Source organism: Aethalodelphis obliquidens, unplaced genomic scaffold (assembly GCF_003676395.1).
Source record: "Aethalodelphis obliquidens isolate GAN/ISIS:26980383/991018 unplaced genomic scaffold, ASM367639v1 scaffold35, whole genome shotgun sequence".
NCBI lineage: Eukaryota > Metazoa > Chordata > Mammalia > Artiodactyla > Delphinidae > Aethalodelphis > Aethalodelphis obliquidens.
Genome location: NW_020837979.1, coordinates 20,289,451 through 20,294,232, shown reverse-complemented (window position 1 = coordinate 20,294,232; position 4,782 = coordinate 20,289,451). Strand labels below are relative to the sequence as shown.

General features: G+C 48.8%; 1 pseudogene; it reads right to left on the bottom strand.

The window, feature by feature from the left end:
• LOC113631978 (lithostathine-like) overlaps nt 1-4,543 on the bottom strand; it is a 15,701-nt pseudogene extending 11,158 nt beyond the window's left edge.
• Nucleotides 4,544-4,782: the final 239 nt, after the last annotated feature.

The following is a 4,782-nucleotide window of genomic DNA, read 5'->3' as shown; positions in this document are numbered from 1 at the left end:
TGATCCCATCTAGAGTACTTTTAATTTCATTTATTGTGTTGTTCATCGTTGCTTGTTTCATCTTTAGTTCTTCTAGGTCCTTGTTAACTGATTCTTGCATTTTGTCCAATCTATTGTCCATTCTATCTCCAAGATTTCGGATCAACCTTACTATCATTATTCTGAATTCTCTTTCAGGTAGACTGCCTATTTCCTCTTCATTTGTTAGGTCTGGTGCATTTTTATCTTGCTCCTTTATCTGCTGTGTGTTTTTCTGTCTTCTCATTTTGCTTATCTTACTGTGTTTGGGGTCTCCTTTTGCAGGCTGCAGGTTTGTAGTTCCTCCTGTTTTTGATGTCTGTCTCCAGTGGCTAAGGTTGGTTCAGTGGGTTGTGTAGGCTTCCTGGTGGAGGGGGCTAGTGCCTGTGTTGTGGTGGATGAGGCTGGATCTTGTCTCTCTAGTGGGCAGGTTCACGTCTGGTGGTGTGTTTGGGGGTGTCTGTGGCCTTATTATGATTTCAGGCAGCCTCTCTGCTAATGGGTGGGGTTGTGTTCCTGTTTTGCTAGTTGTTTGGCATAGGTTTTCCAGCACTGTGGCTTGCTGGTCGTTGAGTGAAGCTGGGTGCTGGTGTTAAGATGGAGGTCTCTGGGAGATTTTCGCCGTTTGATATTATGTGGAGCTGGGAGGTCTCTTGTTGATCAGTGTCCTGAAGTTGGCTGTCCTACCTCAGAGGCAGAGCCCTGCCTCCTGGCTGGAGCACCAAAAGCTTTTCATCCACAGGCTCAGGATAAAAGGGAAAAAAAGTAGAGGGAATTAGTAGAAGTATGAGGAAAGAAAGAAGGAAAGGAGGGTCGGAAGGAAGGAAGAAAGAAAGAAAGAAGCAAAGAAGGAAAGAAGGCAAGAAGGAAAGAAAGGAGGGAGGGAGGGAGGGAGGAAGGAAGGAAGGAGGGAAAGAAGGAAAAAAGACAGAAAGAAAGAAGATACAGTAAAAATAAAATAAAGTATAATAAAGTTATTGAATTAAAAAATTCTTATTTAGAAGAAAAAAAAAAAAAAAAAAAAAGGGACGGAAAGAACCTTAGGACAAATGTTGGAAGCAAAGCTATACCGACAAAATCTTACACAGAAGCATACACATACACCCTCACTAAAAGAGGTAAATGGGGAAAAATCCTAAATCTTGCTGTCAGAGACCACCTCCTCAATTTGGGATGATTCGTTGTCTAAAGGAGGGAAGGAAGGACAGAAAGAAAGAAAGAAAGAACGAAGGTAAAGTATAATAAGGTTTTTAAAATTAATTATTAAGAAAAAAAAAATTTAAAAAAAAAAACATGGACGGATAGAACCCTAGGACAAATGGTGGAAGCAAGACTATACAGACAAGATCTCACACAGAAGCATACACATACACATTCACAAAAAGAGGAAAGGGGAAAAAATCATAGATCTTGCTCCTAAAGTCCACTTCCTTAATTTGGGATGATTGGTTGTCTATTCAGGTATTCCACAGATGCAGGGTACATCAAGTTGATTGTGGAGCTTTAATCCGCTGCTTCTGAGGCTGCTGGGAGAGATTTCCCTTTCTCTTCTTTGTTCTCACAGCTCCCAGGGCTAAGCTTTGGATTTGGCCCTGCCTCTGCGTGTAGATCGCTGGAGGGCGTCTGTCTTTTGCTCAGACAGGATGGGGTTAAAAGAGCCGCTGATTGGGGGCTCTGGCGCACTCAGGCCGGCGGGGACGGAGGGGCACAGAGTGCGGGGCGGGCCTGCGGTGGCAAAGGCCGGCGTGACTTTGCACCAGCCTGAGGCGCGCTGTGCGCTCTCCCGGGGAAGTTGTCCCTGGATCCCGGGAACCCGGCAGTGGCGGGCTGCACAGGCTCCGCGGAAGAGGGGTGTGGAGAGTGACCCGTGCTCGCACACAGGCCCCTCGGTGGCGGCAGCAGCAGCCCTAACTTCTCCCGCCCGCCTCTGGGGTCCGCGCTTTCAGCCGCGGCTTGCGCCCGCCTCTGGATTCCGCGCTTTCAGCCGCGGCTCGCGCCCGTCTCTGGATTCCGCGCTTTCAGCCGCGGCTCGCGCCCGTCTCTGGAGTTCCTTTAAGCAGCGTTCTTAAACCCCTCTCCTCACGCCCCAGGAAACAAAGAGGGAAGGAAAAGTCTCCTGCCTCTTCTGCAGGTGCAGGGTTTTCCCCGGAATCCCTCCCGGCTAGCTGTGGTGCACTAACCCCTTCAGGCTGTGTTCAAGCCGCCAACCCCAGTCCTCTCCCTGCGCTCCGGCCTCAGTTCGCAGCCCCGCCCGCCGCGGCGGGTGAGCAGACAAGCCTCTCGAGCTGGTGAGTGCCGGTCGGCACCGATCCTCTGTGCGGGAATCTCCCCGCTTTGCCCTCCGCACCCGTTGCTGTGCACTCCTCCGCAGCTTCGAAGCTCCCCCCTCCGCCTCCCGCAGTCTCCGCCCGCGAAGGGGCTTCCTAGAGTGTGGAAACTTTTCCTCCTTCACAGCTCCCTCCCACTGGTGCAGGTGCCGTCCCTATTCTTTTGTCTCTGTTTTTTCTTTTGCCCTACCCAGGTACGTGGGGAGTTTCTTGCCTTTTGGGAGGTCTGAGGTCTTCTGCCAGCCTTCAGTAGGTGTTCTGTAGGAGTTGTTCCACGTGTAGATGTATTTCTGGTGTATCTGTGGGGAGGAAGGTGATCTCCGCGTCTTACTCTTCCGCCATCTTCCGCCTTCCCCCTTACCTGTGCTTTTTGACAGGCTTCCACAGTAGCCAGGGTTTGAGATGGTGGCTGGATTTCTCTTCCAGTCAACTTAATTGAGCACATCAGTACTACTCCACTCCCATCCACTGGCATTGGGCTCAGAGCCTTATAGAGCAGAGGATGGAGTCAGGTGAGGTGGAAAGGCCTTTAGAGTTCTCCTGGCCTGATTCCCTCATCTGGAATGCCTGATCCCCTCCCCAGCATCACGGAATTTGCTCTTCTCTTCCATGTGGTGTCGCCACAGCTCTCCTCTGGGAAACTCTCCCTAAATCTATTGGCACATTCCAAAATGAATGATCACAAAGACCAATGGAACCTCTCAGAGTAACATGTCACTATCTGAACTACACTTAGTGGTACATTTGTGATTAACATCTAAACCTCGAAGATAGCATCAGTTTTATAAGGGAAAATTGCGTCAGTCCTAAATCTTTATTTAGGACTCACTAAGCACAGTATGTGCAGACTCAGGGAATCATAGAGAACTGAATTACAAGGCATAATGTGTGAATCATGTAAAAAGTTTGACAAGAGGCAGATTAACTTTACCTGGAGACCTGCACATAACTCAGCTCTTCAGCTTGTCTCAAGGCTGTCCATTTTTTCCCAATTATCCCCTGAGCTCCAGGGGTTTCTAGGATATTTACTTGGCAGGCACAGGGGACAGGGAGGGGCCTGGGTGGCCATAGCATCTTGGGAGGTAACAGATTAAAGAGGATGTAAGTGTACCTCTGTGGGGTCATGGAGCCCAATCCAGACGTCTGAGAGGAGTTTCAAATTGTTCTTGGCCAGGAGGGCACGAAGGATCCCTCAGGCCCACTGAGCACAGACACAAGGTGGCCTGAGGGCCTCTTCTGGCAGGTCATCTGTGTGGAGAAGGGAGACACTGAGAAGGATCTTGAGATGCCTCATGCTGGGGGAAAAGCAGAGCCGAGGTAGGTGAGAAGGGGTGTGTTTGCAAAAGATGAGGTGCTCATTCTCATGCTCAAGAAGCTCTAGATAATGAGACTGCTCATGCCCCACAATCTGGTCTGTAATTTGCTTTTCACTATCACCCCTAATTGCAAATCCCAGCACTCAGGTCTGCATCCATCCAGGTTTTGGGTGCTATAAACAAGGCATAGCAGTAGGACACATAGGCCATGGAGCCTTTGGGACATCTGATCCGTGCAAAAGGAAGTTTGTTCTGGGAGTCTTCCCCTGGGGAGGAAGAAATAGAGGAGAGGTATGGGGTGAAATGGAGAGAGGGGATTGGAGTGGGGAGGTGACCTTGGGTAACATCTATGAGGCCAGTGCTTTGGGCAGTGACACCAAACTCCTGACTGCCTGTCACCATTGCCAACACTTCCAGGATTTTTCTTTTTTAATTTTGAATGAAAGTTACTAATTGAGAGATAATCTCTTTTGCTCTTACTATTCTCTTTTATTCAAAAGTCCAAGGCTTCTCCTCCTCTGGGCTGACTATTCTTACACTGGATCCTCCAATCATTTTCCTACTCATCTCATTAATGACACTCTATGCTTACTCTCCTTAATCTACCCACATGAATTAGAATCTAATGAGAAAATGGAAATCATCTCATCCCACTGTTACTGGACCGATGTAGTGCCTCCCACCACTAGTTACCCTGAAGGAAGGATGATGATGCAGAAATTGCAGGCAGTGTTGTCGTGTGGGGATGTACCATTACCACGGGAGGTACACAGGAGCTTTCCTCCTCTTCTTGGCCCTGAATAAACACTGGGAACCCAGTGCTAGAGGCAGAGAAATCTCACCTTGGACCTGAGACAGGAACATTAGGCAAGAGCGCAGCATCCATGGAAGGCATGATTTTGTTTGTGATGTGCAGAGGCAACCAGAGAACTAAAGGGTGGTCAGAGAGAGGGCATGAGAAACCCCCTGTTGTACCTCTTGTCTCTTCCTCTGTCTAGACCCCTCAGAATAAATCTATCTTGATGGCATCCATCCCCTTCTATATTTCTTGAAAGAATTGGAAAATCTATATACCCTACTACACCTGAGACCTCCTGGGACTGCCTTTGCCTTGTCTCAGT